At 37.6% G+C, this 21,609-nt stretch overlaps 1 protein-coding gene across 2 annotated transcripts in view; it reads left to right on the forward strand.

The window, feature by feature from the left end:
• The first annotated feature begins 8,832 nt into the window (after positions 1 to 8,832).
• Positions 8,833 to 21,609, forward strand: part of LOC108785343 (netrin-1-like) — a 91,793-nt gene continuing 79,016 nt past the window's right edge. For both annotated transcript variants that reach the window (XM_018554395.1, XM_018554396.1), the window contains exon 1: positions 8,833 to 9,077. The gene's annotated coding sequence lies outside the window, so the exon portion shown is untranslated. The remainder of the gene's footprint in view (positions 9,078 to 21,609) is intronic.

Genomic DNA, 21,609 nt, shown 5'->3' on the forward strand with positions numbered 1-21,609 from the left:
GCCCACTGTCAAAAAACATCAGATCCTGAAGTAGTTATTTAACGGCAGGCAATTGCTGTTCAGATACATGCAATCCGGTGGATCGCTTCTATGGTGCGACGGAATGTGCTCCCCCCCCTCTGCTGCCGGCAACCCCGGGCTCCGCTGTCCCCGTGCAGGTCCAGGACTGGCAAAGCAGGTCTACCCTGACAGATCGGAGGGAGTTCAGTAAGCTTCTAGCCACTGATCTCTCCTCCGATCATTGACCCGGAAGTTATGTGTATTGCTGTGTATATTCTTCTGCTCTTAGAGCCAGGAGAAAAAGCTCTGCTTCATCAGCTTCTTTGGGGTCCCTAGGTGACATTAGGGGTCTGAAAGACTAATTTCTGAGTCTGATGAAGAGGACCCTGTGCGGCCCAGAAAATGCTTGTCTGAGTGACTTCTATCAATAAAATTGGCACTGATATTCAAGCTGTATCCAGCTGTGCTGTTGACATCTATGTTAAGTTTTACATGTTACATATCCTCGCTAATGTTGGAGTGAGAGCATTAATTCTAGGGCCATCGATCACTGTTAACAGTAAACTGATGAGCAGTAAAATCTTGTAAAGCGTTGCCTATATGAAATTATGGGTATTGTAGTTTTTGGCGGTTTCACGGGCAAACACAATTTTAACCACTTAAAGTCTGCGGAGTTTAAACCCCCTTCCCATCCAGGCCATTTTTCGGTATTCAGCGCTGCGGTACTTTGACTGACATTTATTCCGTCATGCAACGCTGTACTGAAAAGAATTGTATACCATTTTTTGGGGACAGATAGAGCTTTCTTTTAGTGGTGTTTAATCACCACTGGGATTTTTATTTTTTACTACATTAAGGAAAAATTACCATTTTTTTTAACTGTTTCCCCTATATTAAATGATAAAACATTTATTATTACCCAATTTTTTGGTAAAATATAAAAGACGGGGTCACGTCGGGTAGAAAGACACCAAACATGTCATGCCTTAAAATTGCGCATGCGCGCGTGAAACCTCAAAAAACTATAATACCCAAAATTGGCCATAGGCAACGCTATAAAAGCTTTTACCGCTCATCAGTTTAGTGCCATCAGTGATTGATGGCCCTAAAATGATTGCTCTCACTGCGACGTTCGCAACGATATGTAACGTGTGTAGCGCAATTGTCGTTTTTGCGCGCTGGTGCACAGGACTTAAGACTTTTTTGGGGGTTTTTTAAACTTTTTTTATATGTGACTTATTTTTTTTTTAACTCTTTTTATGTTTTTTTACACTTCACCTCCCTGACGGTATGATTATGCAGGATTTTAGCATGCTAAAGCGGTACATTGTTTTTCATGGCAATTTGTTGTTTTATATTGTAGGCCTGTAATTCTTAGTAAATCTTAGGAATAACTCACCTAAATCTGTCCAAACAAGAGTCCAGTAGACATCCCGGGTATGATAAAGTTTGAAACACAGCAGCAGAGGACACCGCCGGCTCACAGGGACAAGGTAAGTGACACTTTTGTGCAATCCCGAGTATGGCTCGGGGTTACCGCTCTTGGTACTGAAAATTAACCCCCGAGCCAGGTTAATGTCATTGCTATTACATAGGGGATAAAAATCCCCCTATAAAATAGCAAAGGCACACTGAAAGGTCCTGTTTATGGAGACATTGGGGGTCTCTAAGACACCTAATGTCAATTGGGGACCCCAAAAGAAGCTGATGAAGCAGAGATCTGCTTCATCAGCTTCTTCTCCCTGGCAATAGCAGCCAGATGACTGACAGGTGAATGCGGAAGTGATGTATTCACACATTACCGCATTCACAGCATGGAGGGAGTTGAGCAAGGAGTAAGATGCTGGTCTCCCTCCTATCTCACCTCCTGGCACCCTCCCAAAAGGGGTGCGCGCAAGCAGAAAAAAAATCCCCCCTGGAGACGGCAACCCGCCAATGCGACTCTGCTGTCCGTCCGTTTTTTTGCAACGGTCGGATGGCAACTGGTTAAGGCTTGACATGTTTGGTATATATTTACCCAACGTGACCCCATATTTTATATTTGACTAAAAATTGGGTATTATATTCTTTTTCTGTGCACTAAAATTAATTTTAATGTATTTTATCCTAAAAATACTGGTTTGATAAAAATGTGCGCAAATACTGTGCAACAAAAAAAATTGCAACTAGCATTTTTTTTTCTACAGGGCCTCTGCTTTCAGAAAATATATCATTGTTGGGGGGGGGGGGGGGTCTGAAGCTGTTTTCTAGCCAAAAATTCAGATTTTATCATGTGTGTGCAAAAATTACTAAATTGATCCGGGCAGCAAGTAGTTAAAAAATGTTCTTAACCCTTGCAGTGGGGCTACCCCTGCAGTGCTTGTTTTTGTCTAGGTACGAAAATCAAAAAAGTTATATTCACCGACCCTCGGAGCCGGCTGGCTGTTAGACCAGAATAACATAGACACTGGCACTCCAAGTAATGAATCAATGGCGTCTGTTTGTTGGCGCATGAGACATAGCACAATTAATCAAAAAGCTTTTGTCTTTGTCTCATGTGTCAATAAACAGACGCCATTTTTTGTTGTTGGGGGTGGTTTGGGGGGGCTCAATAAACACAATTTTGCTATGGAGCACTGTGATTTCTAGTTACGCCCCTGATTCCTACTACCGTAAGTGCATTAATTAGCTACTTCTGTTTGGGGTCACTATTCATGGACTGGGATACTTGTACCCTAACCGCAACATGCAGTAAACACTGACAAAGCCCTAACTCTGTGTTTGTGTGGGTGTCCATCAAACCCCGTCTCTTGTTTACCTTGAAATATGCGTATTAGCCAAATATTTTAGAAACATCCTGTTCTGAAAAATAAATAAGATCATTTTGCACCTGGATATGTAACCAGGTGCTCCCTTTGTGATTGTTCTTTTTCAAATGTTATCTGGAACCTGAGCAAAAACCTGCTCATTATTCAAAAGTTGTCATCTGTGAAAATAGGTATGACTGTGGAAGAATAGGCACCACTAGAAGAAAGGGTCTAATTTTCACATTTTCTTTGCTCATACTTTACAATTTAAACATATATTTGTTTCCAGCACACCTGTCTTAAAAGCCATGGGGGTTCTATTGTGTTGTCTACATATACGGATTATATGGGATAACTATATGAGTAAAGGCGGATATTGATTTAAAATAAGCAAAAAAAACTATTGAAATCAACAAAAATAACCAAATAAAACTTTTTTTTTACATTGTTTGCAACAGTAAAGCAGGTATCATGCCAGACCCTGTAAATACTGTCTATAGCCACACAGTGCTCTACATCTTGTTGGTATAGAGCTGCTCAGCTATGAATTATATGCAGGTAGAATGGCTATGTACTAGAACATACTAGAAATCTTATTTTACCTCAACATAGATTTAGGGGATAAATTATATATTAAGTATGTGGTGTAATGGCATTCATACAGAGTGTGCCATTTACTAAAGCAGAAAAGGAACCAAATGAAATAAGAAGCCAGTCTCGTGTTACTTGTAATTTTGGACCAAGCTTAAACAGTTATACCATAGTATTTGTATTTAGTATATACAAAATTATATTTGATCACAATTCATAATCATCTGCTGAAATGAAAGTATATATGTACAGCAACCAAAGTTTTGCTTTCATGCATGTACCAAGCAGGTGAAGAAATAAGATATAATTCACAAAGAAGCTGCTGCCACCCTACCTCTGGGTTTGCCCAAGCCGTGCCACCGTGTAACTTCGGAGAGTCTCTTGTATTCAAACATCAGTGACATATTTGGATCAAAGTTCTTACCATATACAGTATAAAAACACAAAACTTTCCCAACACACTTGCCAGCTAGGCCTGCAAAAAATTACACTGTCTAACAATTAGCGTTAAAAACAGAGGCTTTAGTTGTTCAACTTGGGCAAACTTTGTGGAAGCCACAGTTCCTCGTCAAACCCCCTCTGTGTAGAGTGGTCCTAAGTTTATTCTATGAGAGCTTCCATCTAGGAGCATATCTTGCAATAGACAAATTGGGTGCAGTTATGCCTGGAGGCAGCCCATTCCTCCTTAAAGGCACAGGGACACACCCAAAAGCCCAGCACATCAAAATGGCAGCTCAAGACCAGATTATTATGACCACCTGACGTTTGTAGGCAAATTAGCTATAATTTTGCGCTGAAGTTGCTAGAGGGCCAGACCATTATAAATAGGGAAGCAGGTTGTTTACCACGACAGTAGAAGTGATTTTTTTCTGAAGATATGGGTAAACAGCGCGATTTAACAGCCTTTGAACGTGGGATGATTGTTGGCGCTCGGAGCCATGGAGCAAGTATCAGCAGTATTCGTTAAAGAGCAGAGGTTGTTAAAGTGTTTAAAGACTGGACTGTCAGCCGAAAATCTGGGTCTGAACGTGCATATTGTGGCCGTCAGCGACTAGTCAATGTTAGGGCAGAACGGAGACTGGCAAGACTGGTACAAGACAACAGAAGGGCAACAGTGCATCAAATTACTGCAGATCTTAATCAGGGATCCTCTCAAATGATCTCTGAACGCACTGTTCGCCGTACACTGCATCGTATGTGATATGGAAGCCAAAGGCCTATTCGAACACCTTTGCTGTCTGCAGTTACCAGGATAAAACGTCTCCAGTTCGCACAGGAACTCAAGGATTGGACAGTCGAGCATTGGAAAAAAGTAATGTGGTCCGATGAATCACGTTTCCAGTTGCATCATGCAGATGGTAGAGTAAAAATGTGACGGGAACAGCATGAAAGCATGCACCCCACATGCATGAGTACAGCCCTTCAAGCTGGTGGGTGCAGTGTTATGGTTTGGAGCATGTTTCCTGGCATGATTTTGGCCCTTTAAGTCATGTGGAACAACGTCTGAATAGCACAACATACCAAAGTATCGTTGCTGAACAAGTTCATCCTATCATGTTAATGGTGTATCCCAATGGAGATGGGTTCTTCCAACAAGACGATGTGCCATGCCCCAGTGCTCGTATTGTGCAGGAGTGGTTTCAAGAGGGAGAATTTACCTTGCTTAGGTGGCCCTCACAATCAATCAATCCAATTGAGCATTTGTGGGACGAAGTTGAAAGAGCCATCAGGCAGCTGGTTCCACAAATGCATAATAATCCTAAAGTTCCCAACCTTTCCCTAATACCAGAGCACCCCCAACCTTCACCTACCTAAAACTTAAACACTTTACTAGACATGTAAGCCGACAAAAAATGAGTTTAATTTTGGATTTTTCATTCTTTCGGGTTTCCGGTACGAGCAGCATTTCTTTTTTCAGATTCGGTTCATACAGAATTTCGTTTTAGTTTCAGACGAGTTTTTGGATTGGCCATAAAACAGTCACGTGTTCAATTTAGTTTCATTTTCAACAAAATTCGGATGATCTGAAATTTCGTTAAAAGAACATTCAGATTAATTTGCGCTCGGCCTCATTGGAATTCGGATATTCTGATACATTGGGGGTGATTTACTAACCTAAACACACACACACACCAGGTGTGTGTGATTTTCACACAGCAAAACGTATTTATCAACCAAAAAGTCTCTAAAAGCATATTTCCACTAATGCCATATATGGAAAAATCATGCACATGATGCATATATAATGCTGCTTCACAGTTTAGACAAAAATGGTTAGCTCATGCATTTACATTCCTGCATTCATCAACGCAAGCAACATAACATAGAGCTAATTTACACCACATTACCTTGCAATTCATTGCAGGGCTTTGCACAACACACCTGCTGGGTGTGTACACACTACAAAGGTGTTTCGATTCCTCCCATAGATCATGCTGGGAGGGAACACACTACAGAGGTGTATACACGTTCGTGGTGTGTTTAAAAGGTTAGTAAATCAACCCCATTTTGTCATTTTGTTACTCTCTCAAAATGACAAAAGTTTTGGGTCTACATACCTAACCATAACGCTTGACCTGCTTCCTAATCCTAACATTTGATCTAACTCCAAAACCTTTATGTAAATCTGCCCATACACTTTACAGCCCTTGCAAGACTTTTATCTTGCGAGGGTTGTAAAGTACTTTAAAAAATGTACGATCTGCCCATCTTGGACAGGCAGATCATACTTGCAATCATCACAAGCCCGCCCCCCTGAGGGGCGGGCTTCCGATGACTGCAATGCTGAACAGGCTGTGTGCGCGTGCGCACACCGGCCCGTTCGGCAGTCATCTCTCGATCATGTTAAAAACTAGCCGAAAATCGTACGATTCTCGACTGGTTTTCCAACATGCTCGAAATACAAAAGTCGTGCAACCGTACATTAGAAACGGTCACATGCCTTCCATACACTGCTCGATTCTCGTACGATCGCGGGATTTCCCGCAATTCTCGTACGAGGATCGTGCAGTGTATGGGCACCTTAACCTCTCCTTCTAACACAAACTAAAACTTATGCTCTAAACATAAACTTTACCTTAACACTTTAAATACCACAAACCTCCAACATAACAAAATACTTACCTTACCTTGTGCTGTGAAAGCCACCTGTTCTCAGTCAAGACATGTCAGCACCAAGCTCTTGTAACTAATGATCCATTTAAAGGACAACAGATGCCCTCTAAGTACATTCTTGTTTGGGATGCACCAAATCAGAGAGGTTAAAAACAGGGGAAAATGTTGCAAAATAAATGCACACCAATGGAATCATCATCATGCCACATAGCAGAAACCAAATTCTACAATGAGGATCCCTCTGCGCTGAACCGATTGCATTTGTGTCAAGTCCTACAAATGTAGAATAATTCTGCCAGTGATCTTCTAGCAATCTGTGTGCAAGGTCTAACCCTCAGAACACACAATGCGAATACACATATCTCTATACCGAACTAACATTTTTAAACGCATTTAATTATTATTACTTTTTTTAGTTGGGTAGAGTATAGAAGGGTCAGAATCCCTGTCAGGTTTTTAATTGCTGTCTGTGTCTCCGATCGAGACAGGTATCATCTGGTAGGTCCAGGTAACAGTCTCTGGTACATGTTGGGAAATCCAACATCTTTGAGTTGTTACAGGAGCAGGAGCTATGGAGAAATCTTTCAATATGTAAACCTGTTCTGGAGACAGCTGTCTACAAATCTCCTCGCTTTAAAGATAACTCCCTTTACTTCCTGCTGAGTCTCTGGGACAGAAAGTTAAAGGAAATCTTTCTGACAAATGAGTCTTAACCACTACATACTCTATTCAAAGATTTGGCTTTACATACACTTTAATATGTAAGAAACGTGAAAACCTCTACAGGCCCTATGCAAATGAAGGCCAATCAATGGCACTATACTGAATGTGACATAAGCCTAAACTCATTGAGGGGATTTATCAAAACTGGAGCAGACAAAACCTGGAGCAGCTTTGCACGGCAACCAATTAGCTTTCATTTTCAAATCTTAACTAAACAAACTGAAGAGAGAAGCTGATTGGACAACTGTTCCACATTTTGTCTGCTCCAGTTTTAATAAATTCCCCTCATTCTGTGTTACATTGAATCTAAAGTCTTTCAGCTTCATCTGTCGCAGCATTTACATCTGAAACAGAGATTACTTACAGAACATGCCTTGAAGCCAAACTCGCGACCAAACTTTTCTTTTTGATTTGGATGGTGTGGGAAACATCTCGGTTTTCAGGGTAGTTTGCATTCCTGTTAGGGAGATTTCCCCTCACTTCCTTTGGGGAAATGAAACATTAGGAAATGTCTCCAGGCAGATATACGGGCAGCCACAACAAAGTTTTAGTACAGTTGAGAAAAAACTGAAACCTCTGTGAGAGTTTTATGACTGTCTGTGCCTTCCTGATCTGGTGACCCCTTTCCCTTATTTCCAATCCAGGGGTCACAGGGGTATCACTGAGGCAAACAGCGAGGGCCAATTTTCTTACAGAAGTCACAGTTAGGAATAAAAGCCTGTCAGATGTTTTTACCCTTCCCCTCAAAAGTATTCTGTGTGGATTTGGGTTTAAATTTTATAGAGATGATTTCTAAGCCCATTCCTGAGTCAATAGTGTCCTTGAAACATTTGTCTGGTACACTGTGAGCTGGAATCTGGGTAAGGCCCATGTCACACTAGGGACCCTGTCGGACAGGACAGAGAAATATTCACACATTTGTTCTGGGCACTTCTTTGCTGTCTGGATGCGTGTAGCTACGCTCTCTCACTGGTGGGTGACATCTGCAGCATTTACGTGAGCGAGGAAGTCTGCCGGAGACCTGCAGTGACAGGTGCATACTTTCATTGCACTTTTTAGCGCTCTTGTTGCTGGCAAGTTTGACATGGGCCTTGCCAGAACAACAACACATTACACTGAGGTGATTTTATTTAGGAGGGCTCATTTAAATCACTATCACTAACACTCATGCCAAGAAACTGTTAATTTGTATTTTCCAACCTGCACCAGAGAATTAAACAAGACAGAATCATACTGGGTGCTGCGGGAGACGATTCACCTTTTCTTTGCTCTCAGTTTTTTTTAAATGTATTTTTCATGTCATCAGGCAAAACTATCTGTCTGACCCTATTGGCTATTACAATAAAAGACATGCAAATAAGATTACCAGTGTCTGGACTGACAGGCATATGGTTCAGCCAACTGGGAATTATAAAGCTGACATGAGCTCATTCTCCCAACAGTATATTTACAAAACCATCACCTATACTAGTGTTCCCCATCTGTCTTCCTCTTTCAGTATCACCCCCCCTACACAGACACACACAGCCAGAACTCCACCCAGTCCCTCCTGTGATGCAATTACTTTGTGCCTCTGAATGGTACTACCATCCAACCCCTGTATCAAATAAAACAAACCCTCCTCAGTAGGTTGAGCTCTTCAAACATTTCTGCCTAGAAAAGGAATACACACTTCAAATCTAAACACTCCAACCATCCATCCAGAGTCTAAGCTGTGTCAGACATGCTTCCAGAGTTGCAGGAGGGAGGGAAATGCTCTGTCCTGAACTCATAGTAAAGCTATGGGTGATTTAAACCAAATGAGAGAAAATTAAATCCACTACAAAACTCTACACTTCAATGAAAGCAGATGCCAGCAAAATGGTAAGTGACAAATATAACTTTGTGATGATGTTTGCTGCCATGAATATACTTTTTAGCTGTGTTTATTTGCTGGATTTAATTTTTTCCTGCTTGCTGCTTGTTAACTCTTTCTTGTCTAAGTCCAGCCTAAGCAGTGTCTGCCCTGTTTTCACTCCTCTGGAAGTAAGCCTGAGTTAATTGCGTGTGAAGCTCTTTCTTTTTTCACTTTAATAACTCTGCTGAGATGCCAGCGGAGACAAAACTTTGTGCAGTCAAAACACATCTTTTAAAAATCAGAGGAGTCGTTAACGCATTTTATTGAGTGCCCCGTTACAATGAGATTTGGGTGATGTTTTTCAAAACATATGTCACTGTATAAAACTGTGCTAATAACCTGAATGTTTGTAAATATATTATAAGTGCGATATTTATCACTCTGTAAGTAGAGGGGGGGGGGGGGTTTTAATTACTTCGCTCTTTAAAGCAGGGCTGTAAATCACTATGTTGAAAAATAAATTAGGGTCATTTTTTTAACTGAATGTCTTTACAGTTACAATATATTCATATATCTAAAAACAAGAAAATAAAAAAACATCATCAATGGTATACAGGTGTAAATAACTTGAGATTTACTTCTGCAATATTTCTCCCTTCCTTTAAAGGAAATTTTATATATGTATATATCCTTCTTTTTAAGGAGATGGCCATACATTTTATTACAACATAACATTTAATAATATAATAATATTTAATAAGAGACATTATATCAATTATTGGCTTGAATCTTAAATGGTGTTTAATTTTCCAAGTTTATCTCTCTCAATGTATATTGATCTAGTAAACCTCTTGTGTCATACGTATTTTAAATTGAATACATAGGCTGATATAAAAAATACTGATTAATTAATTACCTAATCAATGCTTGAGTCTGTATTTAATTATTTTTTCTAGTTATTTTAAAAGTCAAACAATGTAATATATGTTATTTTGCTACTTTTACTAACATAAATGTAGCAGCAAGGGTTGTTTATGAACATGAAATGTTGCTTTTGCACATTTACCTGTAGAAAATCGGAACTAATTAGTCATGTTTTACATGACACAAAAACAGCCTCTGAAAACTCCTACAGACTTATATTCTGTGTTTGCATGTTCACAAGAATAATATAATTTCCATTGTTTTAATTTTGTGGTTTTATTTAATTCAAACACAGACTAATTTGTGAACTGACGTAAGACTTTTTGGTAATCCTCTTCAGGCTAAAGGTTTTGGAAACCTGACTTTATTAGTTTACATATTAACTGCAATGAACAGGCAAAATCTGAGCTTCAAAGGGGGAATCATGCTAAATAGTCACTAGACTAGTGTTTGGAGAGCTTGTACTGCTGCCTAATCAAATAGAGTTGTTATGAATGAGAAGTGCTGGAACTATGTTTGTGCTTGAAATTCCAGACACAGGACTGTGGACTACAACTGTATATATATTCAGTATATTGATCTGCTAAGAAGAGGCATGCATTGATGGCTTACAAAAGTACAATAAAGTAATAAATGACCAGTTAAACTCTTTGAAATTCAAACAGTGCAAAATCTCAAAAAAAACCCATTAAAGCTAAATAAATAAAATATTAATAGTTAGAATAAAAAGAAGGTTATTATTATTTTGAAATAAAAAGTGAAATAAATTAAGCATTACCATTTAAAGTGGAAAGTCAGTGATATAAAAACCATAATGGTGCACCTGAAATATATTAACTTAATGCTGGGCATATTGGAAATTTTACTTTTAACTCACTTGAGTACAGTATAAACATTAAACGGTATGCATAGAAACTCGTAGATAAGTATGACCAATTATAATATTATAACTATCGAAAAGGAACACAGGACTTTGAATATACTCCCCAGGAAAAGTATATGGGTATCTCTTTTTCTTGGTTAAAAATTCCAATTATATTATTACAAATGTTGTGCTTGAATTACATTTGTAAAAAAAGCAGAAGTATTAGGCATTTTCTGTACGTTCCTTAAATTTACCTCCCTGCGTACATGCCATGTATAGAATCCGTAAGAGACAGTAAAATCAGCCCACAGAATAAGCTACTGCAGCTCATCTCAAAAGTTTTCCTTGACACATCATAAGTATTCATCTCTCATTTCATGGTAACTAGTCATTTGCCTGGTTCACATGCAGTTATTTTAATTTTCACCACGGTAGCGGAAATACAATTCAGACTAAGTGAGGCAAAACAGCATAAACAGCCAGTGATGCAAAACAGAATATATTATTAGGAAGAATGGTCCTAAAGATGAGCTCTGGTTTTACGTTGTGGTTGTGTGAAGCACACCCAGTAACACCGTGATTTCACAGTCGATCACTCAGAACAATGTTCTGTAACTTGGTAACACAAAAAGCGACCTCAGAAATGGTCCTCTTTTCCTGGTATAAATGTCTTTTGCGTGTCCTCACATTCGTTTTCTGCCTGAGAAAATGTACAGTAGTGTAAGTGGGACTGCCCCCCTTTGAATTCAAAGGTTTCAATTCTCTTTAAACTTGGCAAACTATCCAAATCTTTAACATCCTATTTTTGTAACTCAATCACTGAGTCTTTTCAGATGGAAACAGGATGACAGTTACACAAGGGCATTGGACTACTACATAGTGATAAACATCAATTCTTTAATCCCAGGCTGCCCGTAGTGCTCTGCAAGGTTTCTGCTGTCAATAAAAGGGTCAGTTCTCTTGAAGTCTCTATTATTATTTTGCTACAATTGAAACATAAGGTGTAAATGTAACAAATATAAAATGTAAATGTTAGAAATAGAAAAAAAAATCTACATGGAATCAAACCTTTTAGAAAGAAGCCAATTAAAATCCCTGCACTTTAGTTTTTAGTGAATTGAAATTGCTGGTGATTTTTGATCCAACAGTTTTGGCACCACTTAATTTATATCATCTGTAATTTAAACAATCACACCCAAAAACAAGTTTATCATAGCTTAAAATATTATTATAATACACTTATAATATAACATAACCTAAACCTCAACCTAACACTTGAACTACCCCTAAAATATAACCCTTAGCCTATCCTACAAACCCTAAACCTGAACCTAATGATTATCTTGGTATTTTGCACCTGTAACAATTATCTGTTACACCATCATGCTGATACTAGTACCTAATACTACAGATACTAGAATGTTTAAAGTGTATGTTAAGCAAGTATTTTTTTTTCAATTTTAGATATAGTAAGGAATAACCCCAATAGGGTTTTTTTTTTTTGCTGCCTGTGTTCCACCGGGGGCATTTTCCTTCACTTTATGTCCTAGAGACACAACAGGAGATAACATTAAATCTCTCAAAGGGAAGGAAACTTGCATCTCAAGCAGCTTTCACTGGAACAGGTGTCCCCTAAGAAGGTCTTTCTCTTACCTCTTTGGTGACGGCTCAAAATTTTGAGATTTTCCTTCACTTTCTGACTTGTTGACAATGGTCAGCAGGTCAGATAGACAGGCACATTTCCCCAGAGGAGTCACAGACAGCAATAAAAACCTGACATAAAGTCTAACCCTTCCCTACTCTATCCAAACATTGACCCCTTGCGAATGGCGCTTTAGGTGGTACTAATACTGTGAGGTGGGGGCAGGCTTCCCAATAATATGATCAGTGTGATTGGCTTTCATATTGATCACATGATCAGGAGTCCATCTCTGCCTCCTGATGTTTAACAGTGACCAGAAGTGTGGAGAAAGAAAAAAATGTTTTAAATCTGAGCCAGAATTTGTTCAAGTTAGGACAATGTTGGTCCCTGATGGTTTATTGCTGAAATACTCAAAACACCACAAGTCTATCACATTATTGAACTACAATAGTACAGATTGTGCAACAATCTCCAAGTGTGTGATCAGTAATATAAAATGCATTATCAGTGAGAAGGGATGGTATGTCTCATACAAATTATTTACTATTAAGGCAATATACTAAAAGGAATAATTTTGTCTATTCCATTTGGACAGGGATTATGTATTTACTCATTCATCAATTTTTTTTAAATCACCATGAAATAGTCTTGACCAGAACAGAGTTTAATTTGCTTCTTCGGGTTTTCAAATGTTAGGTTTCTTATTATCTTACTAATAAATGGGTGAGTGAGCGTTAGGTAAACTCATTCATTTCTGGGTCTTTCTTTTTTTTCCACTAACAAAGTTCATTGTAAAAAAACAAACAATTAATATAAAGTAGAATTATGGCCTCTCTTTAAAAAATGTGTGCTGCTGCACTGAATTTTAAGAGTTTTCTCTTATTCACCTTGCAAAGTCCAACAAATATCAGTTGAGCCTGCCAGTGAAGTCCAGATAATGCATCTTCCTGTAATGATGTGGCAACAATGCTGCACTGATCCAGTAGGTTGCCACACTCATGTAGGCTGTGCCTGCTTGCACTACAGAAGGATGAAAAATGTTCCAAAGGGCATGGCTATAAGCATTGTTACTGCTGATTCATAAGTCTGTAGCTTCTCAATCAGAACATGGTCCGATTCCTGCCCACTGCTCTTCTGGTTTGACAGCACTGCATCGGTTGGTGAAACCCTCCCACTGTGAGTTCCAGTGTCTGGGTGGGGGAATGCAAAAGGTTATACATAAATGAGGATTTGGCTCAGAAAAAAGAAGGTAAAGGTTCTTTGTGCATCACATGGTAACTGGACTTTGTACTTGTTTAGACTGTCATACAAGATGCCTTAAGCTTATTTAAAAATATTAACAATTATTAGTGTATTTGAATTTTTCATACTTGGTTCTCTTGTTATTAAAAGGTCACAATGTGCAACAGCTAGAAAAAAAACGTTATAGTTGCAGTGTTAAAAAGGAATTATTAGTTGCAAATCCATAATTATTCTACAATTTTGTATGTCTTCTGAAAAATTCTCTTTCCCTAATTTATGCTTCCTCAAAATCATTGCTGGAAAATACATATGATTTATCGTTAATATAACTTAGTTATAATGCATACAAATGTTCCATCACCACTTGCTCCAGGGGAGTTGAAAAGGAATAGCACGTATATAAAGCATATTAATAACCTCAATGTGTGCATGGTAAGACACTAGGTCAGGAGACTTTCATTTTACAGATATTACAATCATTCATACTCCCAGTAAATAAGAGCTGATGCTGCACAGACATATTCCATTTGACTTGTCATTTTTTAACACTATCCCGAAAGCTATATACTTCCTGTTCTCAGAAATTAGCTACATCTGCATAATGCTTCAAATATGATTTGACAAAGCAGCATGAGAATAGTAATGAACAATCTGCATAGAGTAAAAATGACAGCCCCTTATTTTTATAGGGTTCTAAGCAAAATAATTAGTTTAATTATTTCAGAATATTACTAACAACACACCTGGACATCTACCTGTAACTCTTGAAAACATGCAAGACTTTTCTATAAACCTAGCACACTTAGGACAATTCCCGTGCTGAACGCATTTTTTTTTCAAAACATATGTATTTTTCTGTAAGTATTTGTATTTGTGTTATATATTTGATAAGTGTTTGATATTTAACAGTTGCATTCTGTTTACTGTTCTTCACTGTAAATAGAACATTTGTGCAAACATTTTGTTTGGCAAAAATTGTCAATTTTCCAGCCTGTTAGTTTTGTACAATATACAGCTTATTATTAGCCACAACTGAAGAGAAGAAAGGGAGTTATACTACATTTATAAAGTACCTCCAGGGCTCTCGGCACTTTACAATAATTCAGTGTAGATGCAAAGAATATATAGTGGGCCTGATTTTTTAATTCATTTCAAATATCAAAAAATTAAGAGAAGCTGTATTTTCTAACCACTTGTTGGGATGTTTGAATGAATTACACTTTCACTTCAATGCACTTTACTGCAGTAAACCTCACATTACTCTTTACTAGATGAGGTCCAAAGTCAGTATATGAAGCACAAGGCTGCAGCAGGAATGTTCACCTGCCATAATTTGATGATTATAATGGCTTTGGTTATTATAATAGGTTGTACACAGTTACTTAATGCGTTCAGTATTATGACTTGTATATTTCTTACACATTCAATGTGCTTGTAACCTGTTTTGTGTTGTGCCCACTGGCAATGTATTATACACATATTAAACATATTATTACTTCAGCAATAACAGGTTATAATATTGTTGTTTTTACTGACTTTCAGCTGTGCATACATAAAAAGCAGGATTGATGAAGTTATGAGAGCATGAAGTGTTTCTTTTGCTTGTAGCACTAAATGTCCAGACCTCATTGAGTTTCCATCATTTATAACCTAGAGATTTAATGGTGCACACAATGTTGATATTGCATTGATTTAATGTAATAGTTTCCTATTCATGAGATAACTGCAAGGGCAATGAACTGATTACAGATAAATTAATGTGAAAAGGTAGCTGTCATAATGCCATCATTTTTTTTAAAGTTTTGAATACAGTAGGGCATGGTTAAAACCCCTTTCATGATTTTTTTTGTTGTTGCTGTGTTTTCTTGGGGGACATTTTTTTCATTTGCTGTCCCAGAGACACAACAGGATGTGAGAGGAAATACCATGCTACTAAAAGGAGGACACTTAATCCTCTCTTAGGTGGTAGGCAACAGTTGTTCCAATTGGAAGATTTCCTCCTAACCTTTTGTTCTGGTGACAACTTTAACATTTCATATTTCCCATCACTTTCTCTCCCAGTGACAATGTTCACCAGGACAAATGGAAAAAGTAAATCTCCACAGCACTGGTCTACAGCAGGAAAGTGCACCTGTAATGAAAAACCTGGCTGGGATTCTAACCTTTTACCAGTCGGTCTAAAACTAAAAAAAAGTTTTGGTTTAAGCCATATTTTAGGTATTTGGAAAGAGTATTGTTCACATAATTTTGCAAAGCAAATCTATTTTTCAGTATATGTCAAATAAGCTCTCTGGTATTGCTAATGGGACAGTTTGGTGTAGCAGTGGCTTATCTCTGCTATATTAGCAAAGATGAAAGCGAATCATTGAAAACATTTTTGATATACCAGATATGATGCACCAATCACTGCTGTGTTAATTTGTACCCAACACACAATTAAATTGTCACTGCACCAAACCTGTTACTCTGCTTTGGCATGGTCAACCTTAATACCTTAAAGAGATCCTGTACAGCCAATTCAGGGCAAATTATGTTTGCTGAAAAGATCACCCTCTCCACTGTTGATACTTACCTTCAGTTTTGGGTTAGAGATTACATGGGGTTCAGGACCTTCCCTACTGCCACCACAGGCTTGATAACTGGTTACCTAGGCAGGCACCCTGCACTGCACCATGGGGGAAAGGGGAGAAAGTCACATCATCCCGCATATCTGGATCACCAGATATTTCATGGTGTTCTAGTAGGGCAACAGGGTGACAGCCTATCCATTGACTATACATTGAACCTGTAACTTTATTCTAAATGGAGAAAAAACAGGTGCACTTTAATTAGACCATTTTAAGCTTTTAGCATATAGCCACCTACTAATATAAAATATACATATACTAAATTTCAATTACCTTCTAATTTTTCAGAATAGTTTCTTCAAAACTATGAAAATAGCAATATAATGGTAAATAGTAGCTTTGGAAGTCAGTATGCCTTCTTTCGTAAAAAAAAAAAAAGCACAACACACGTCTACATAATGCTAAACTGTACTCACAGATTACCAATATTTAGTTTGGAAAACTGTGCATCCAGGGGAAGCACAGCACAATAGACATTATGGTACTGATTTTCTAAAACGTCCTCACAAGAACATGGCTCGAAGGCCCGATAATATTGTTAAAAAGGAAACATTTTTAACATGAATAGGAGATTGAAGACCATACACATTTGTGCAGATGGTTTAAAACTTATGTCTGTTAGTGAAATACCCCACACGAATATAGTGCCTGAGGAAGGGTTATGCCATGAATGTACCTAGTAAAATATTCAAATTCATTAAATCACTGCTTATGTCAACAATTGTATGATGTGTTTCTCAATTAACTGTTCAGGTATTTACTAGTATATGTGAAAATGAGATGTGTAAGTAGATGGCTATTAGATTGTGAGATTTAAGAACCACGTTACTCTTACCTCACATCACTTTGTTAACAATATACAGTATATTTATTTTATACTCTACTGTGAAGGGCTACAAAATACAATAGTCATCTGTAAAAAACAATGTATTAGGATGTATAAAACTACATTTACGGGATATAATTATATTTCTATTTGATAGTACAGTAATATGGTAAAACTAATAATTAAATATCCTTGCATAGTTTTTTTAATCTCTGAAAATCTTCTTCTTCTACTTCTATGTCTTTTCTACTTTGGCATTCTAAGAACAAGAAGTCCAGACCTAAAAACAATTCCTTATTCCCAAAACCAATGGCCTGCACATTTTGTAATTAATTGTAAATATTTACTCTTGCCCTGCATATTTAAGTCAGAAGTATCCGTCTTTTAAACTTATAATATATTTGAGCATGAATGATATTGTGTTCCAGAATTGTTCTGATAAAAGTGTTTCTTATATATGCTCAATTTATTAAATAAAATAATAATAACTATAGACATTCAACAATGGATTCATACTTTGAACATTCAGTCAGAGGGGAATATAATACACATTTTAAACAAAAATTTGGGTGAATTGGGCTTGCCACTTTTCTTTTCTTTTCCTAACAGCTCAGGAAGCATGTTATCTTAATATCTTCATAGGTCATTTTGCTTCAATTATACTTGTTACCCCACGCTAAGTATCATTTACTGTTTTCAGTGTTAATTATTACAGAGTGTATCTGATTTTTGCAAATTTGTAGTAAATGGTAACCTGAGTACCTGGTTAATTAGGAAAGCGTACTAGTATTGCTTCCTTATCTATCTTTTAGACAAACCGTGTAATGTGAAAACAGGAATGAAATGTCAATAAAGGTTAGTTTTACAAACTGAATTAAAATCCTTGTGCCTTCAATAGTCTGTAATTAGATGGCTCCGTAGTGCAGGAAACACACCAGACATTCTGTGGAGCATATAGTATATGTATAAAGACATTTTTTAAACTTTTGTATATTAATGTTTAGAATATTCAAAGTCTATGATTATGAATATAATGTTAATTACTTATTCTTACCTGCATAATCTCTATACAGTAAAGAATTTACACATGCAGGAATAATATAAAAAGCCATGAAAAGGCCATATTAAGGTGAAAATATAATGTCACATAAAAGATGAAAGTAAAATTAATTAAAATTGAATTACAAGAGCCATGTATATTAGTGGCTACAGTAAAAAAAATTTGCTCTATTTACCTTTTTCAGATTGTCTTGTATGTTGATGTGTTGAAAATTGTTTAATGTCACTACCTCTTTTCTGCACTTGAGCTTTTGTTGATATAAATATTTTAATCATAACATAATAATAATATATTTGAATCATAACAAACAAACAGTACTTTCCTTTGGATACAACATGCTTTTGATCTGCTTTCCTCTAAAAGGGGTTTATTATCTTTGTTATTCACTATTTGTTACTGATACACCCGCTTGGCTCTTCAAAAATTCCAAAACCCACATATGCATCTCACTGTTACTAGGGGTTGTGCATAAGCATGTTAAGGAAATAAATATGTTTGCTGTTCAAACATTTCCACATGACAACAGTCTGGCATGATGGAAAATGTCAGCTTCCTAGCTGATGACCCATGAAAACTGTTTTTGATTTCTGTTAAATGAAAATGGCATGCCTCAGATGTTGGTTTGCTGTGGTTCACACTCTTTGAATTCAAATGTAAATAAAGTAGTATAACCGATTTCAGTATGTGTAGAAACATGTTAGAATCATGCTTTGTGTTGAGAAGCAATTTGATCCCTAGCATGCTGCCAGTCCAGGAAATTTTAGTAAAGCCAGCAGCACACATTTAACAAAATAAACAATATTGGCATCCTTTAGTCATTTAAACTATGGGTTCAATTCCGTTTTAATGAAAACATCAGTTGCTGAGCACTAGTCATACCTAAAATGTTTAGATTTTCCAAATTTTGACCAGTAATCTGCTACTGATACTTTTAAAGAAGGAAATGGGTCAATCTTATGTCTTTCTATGTCCTTTTGAGGATGTAGGTCCATACCTCATGATTTGGATCAGGGGTAGCCAAACTCTGGCCCTCCAGCTGTGGTGGAACTTCAAATCAAATGAGGCATTGCAAGATTCTCACAGACATGACTACCGGAGAGAGATGCATCATGGGATTTGAAGTTTCACCACAGCTGGAGGGCTGGAGTTTGGCTACCCCTGATGTGGATGACCCAAATATGCCCTTTGGAGATGCATTTAATATCCAGGCAGAAAGCCTTAAGGCTTAAGCCCCCAATGGCAACAAGAACTGCCAGTCCTAGAATGCCTTAGCTCTACAATGGGTACCACCCCAACTAACCCCATGGCCTCAACACCTTAAAGGAGAACTATGGGGTTAGGGCATTTCCCCATAGTTCTCCTTAGGTTAACGGGAGGACACAAACTAGTGTCCTCCCGTCACCCTAAGCTCAGTATACCGCGAGCTACAACTCGCGGTATACTAAGATGCCGCAGTATAACGCGAGCTGCTGCTCGCGGTATACTGAGATGCCGCAGCTGAAGCGGATCCCGACAATGATTTCTGGATCCGCCCAGCTGCGTGAGTGACAGCTGGCTCTGCCTATCTAGAGCCAGACCCAGCTGTACCCGCACCCTCCCCGTCCATTCCGCCAGTCAGCGCTGGAGGATCTGAGCGGGGAGGGGGGAATCCAGCCCCTCCCCTGTCACGGCAGAGGGCCGTGACAGGATCGAGAATGAGCGAACGCCGGTATGTGTTCACTCACTTCCCGATCTACTAAGCCGACCTGTGACAGTCTCATTGCCACAGGTCAGCTAGAACTATGAGGTGAGTGAAAAGCACTCTATCTTTAACAAAAGATATTCAAATGACAAAAACAAATAATAAAAGGCAGCACACAATAACAATGTGTAAAACAAAAGTGTAAATAAAACAAAATAGTACATAAAACAATAATCTGTGTACCTCCGTGTACAATTTTGAATAATTAATAAATCTACTACCTATTGGACTGGTACAAACCACATCAAAATTAACACGGGTTGAAAAGTCAGTAAGCACTTCATAGTCTTCTCTCATGGAATCACATTTTCTTTGTTCTTTGGTCTTAAACTCCATATAGATGGATAACCCACTGACAAAATAGCATGTACTATGACAACGGCATGGCAAAATAGTATATGTTGGTACACGGCATATGTGCAACTCTTTAGAAAAGCAACAAGAGTATGTCAGAAAAACATCATCAGATGGTGGGTTGCTATGATTGACAAGAATTTATATTGCTTGAACACCATGATTGATGCTGAATTTGCATTGCGGTTCACTTTAATTGTATTTCTATTCAAGGACTTTTTCAAAGTGTGGATGTGTTTATCCACATTTTACACTTTCTGGGTCTGGGTAAGGTGTATTTTCGGGTATTGTAACAGAAACAAGCAACTGATGATTGCTGGGGATATCACTGATCAAATATGGTCAAGGACAAAATTTGATCAATGGCATTACACATGCTCCACGTTTGCTTGTTTACATTAAAGCAGCCCAGGATTTGGACGGGTGAACTGGCCAAATAGTTCAGTTGGTCCACAAATGGTCTGGGTACTCTTTAAACCCAGGTCAAACCCGAATCACATCACTAATAGGTAGTATAAGGAGGGGAGTCAGTTAGGATTAACTTGTTTAAAAATATAAATACACTTTAAAATGGAAATTCATCCTCTTTAATTAAAATTAATTTCATCTTTCTAAAATATATCCCTGTACAACATTGAAATAAACATACTAGTCCACTAGGAAATTAAATCAAGTATACAACATCAAAACTGATTATAATGTCCAACATCAGTTTTTTAGATACGTTATTCTTGTGGACATAAATGAGAAAAATGATATATATGATATACAGGTGAAACTCGAATAATTAAAATATCGTGCAAAATTATTTTTTTTCAATAATGCAACTTAAAAGGTGAAACTAATATATGAGATAGACTCATTACATGCAAAGCAAGATAGTTCAAGCCGTGATTTGTCATAATTGTGATGATTATGGCTTACAGCTCATGAAACCCCCAAGAACCCCAAATCCACAACCTCAAAAAAGTAGATTATTACATGCAATCAATAAAACAAGGATTGTACATAGAACAATATCGGACCTCTGAAAAGTACAAGCATGCATATGTACTCAGTACTTGGTTTGGGCCCCTTCTGCAGCACTTACTGCAATTACTTTTGCACGATATTCTAATTATTCGAGTTTCACCTGTATGTGAATAAAAAATATACCATGTATATGCTGGAACTTAAAGGGCTTATTCACACAGATGTCAAAAACACTGCATACAGTGTATATATATATATATATATATATATATATATATATATATATATATATATATATATATATA

This window comes from Nanorana parkeri, unplaced genomic scaffold, assembly GCF_000935625.1.
Source record: "Nanorana parkeri isolate BGI_ZX_2015 unplaced genomic scaffold, ASM93562v1 scaffold156, whole genome shotgun sequence".
Taxonomy (NCBI): Eukaryota; Metazoa; Chordata; class Amphibia; order Anura; family Dicroglossidae; genus Nanorana; species Nanorana parkeri.